This window comes from Alligator sinensis, unplaced genomic scaffold, assembly GCF_000455745.1.
Source record: "Alligator sinensis unplaced genomic scaffold, ASM45574v1 scaffold150_1, whole genome shotgun sequence".
NCBI lineage: Eukaryota > Metazoa > Chordata > Crocodylia > Alligatoridae > Alligator > Alligator sinensis.
Genome location: NW_005841840.1, coordinates 3,943,685 through 3,944,949, shown reverse-complemented (window position 1 = coordinate 3,944,949; position 1,265 = coordinate 3,943,685). Strand labels below are relative to the sequence as shown.

Here is a 1,265-nt window from a genome sequence, read left to right as displayed (position 1 = left end):
AGAAATTAAAAGTGTGAGAAGATATTAGTGAAAACGTAAGAGTAAAAGTAGGAAAACAGAAGGTCAAGAAAGAGAAAAAGAACAGGGAACAGAAAACTTTGGGCATCTTAGGACCACAATTTCAATTGACAATCACACTTTCTATTCAAATACAGGAAAAGCCACATAACCATGAGACAAAACTCTTCTACCCGTTTTTCCTTAAAACATCAAGTTCTATTTTTGGTACTACTATATACCCCCAAAGGGGGAAAAGGCACCACTCCCGGAAGCACTACAATACCAGGCTGACGCAAAGAGAGGAAAAAGCAAGCTTCAAGTCCAACTCCAAAGAACGAAAATAAGCTCGCTACACAGCTCTCCATTGGAGAACATATCAGATATTGCAACTGATAAGAACAGGTTTTTTTGTTTTTGTTTTTGTTTTTATTAGAAAAGTATCCAAATCATCACAAAGCCAAAAACACCAGCTTCTTCACTTACAGGTCAGTACATCAAAAACCCCATTTTCCCTTGTTTCAACAACCTGAACAACATGTCCCCATCGTCACATAAATCCCAAACAGATACTCGTTTACATCATTTGCTCCAAAACAAAACACCAAACACATAAATATACAGTATATCAGTCCTTTTCGCCCTTCTTTTCCCCCGCCTCCCTTCTACCCAAACAATTTTCTCCAATCGACATCTTTCCACTCCCCTTCCCCTTTCTTCCGATAGTATTCCAATTCTGCATACGCCAAAAACACACATTCCCGCGAAGTAAAATATAACCCCTTTTGCACCAACAGACACCTTGTTTTCCAAATGGCCACCCTTGTACACAACAGTAAGATTCTAATTTCCCACTCCCTCGCCTTCTGCTTTACCAACCCATACAGTGCTCCCTCGTAGCACACGCAGTCCCCCCACCCTACCGCCTTACAAAACCTTGCCACTCGTTGCCACACCCTTTGTGCATAAAAACACTCCCATAAAACGTGCACCACAGTCTCCTCCCTCCCGCACAGTTCCCTCGGGCACTCCCCCGACCGCAACAAACCCCATTTCCTTTGCTCGGCCCTTACCGGAATTACCTTCTTGACGACTCTCCACGCAAACTCTTCGTGCTCCCCTTTCCATTTTTTTCCTACTATCCCTTTCCAAACCCTGCCCACCTGGCCTTCCGTCAGCTCCCCTATGTCTGCCATGCTATCCCTCCCCCGAATTTCCCTTAAGACACTCTTTGCCTCTCTCAATCCCTCCCACCCTAACCCCTCCAA

General features: G+C 44.3%; 1 non-coding gene and 1 pseudogene across 1 annotated transcript; both read right to left on the bottom strand.

The window, feature by feature from the left end:
- LOC102386712 overlaps window positions 1–1,125 on the bottom strand; it is a 3,059-nt pseudogene extending 1,934 nt beyond the window's left edge.
- LOC112550402 lies at window positions 250–441 on the bottom strand. Its single transcript, XR_003094219.1, has one exon. It is a non-coding gene; the product is annotated as a U2 spliceosomal RNA (small nuclear RNA).
- Window positions 1,126–1,265: the final 140 nt, after the last annotated feature.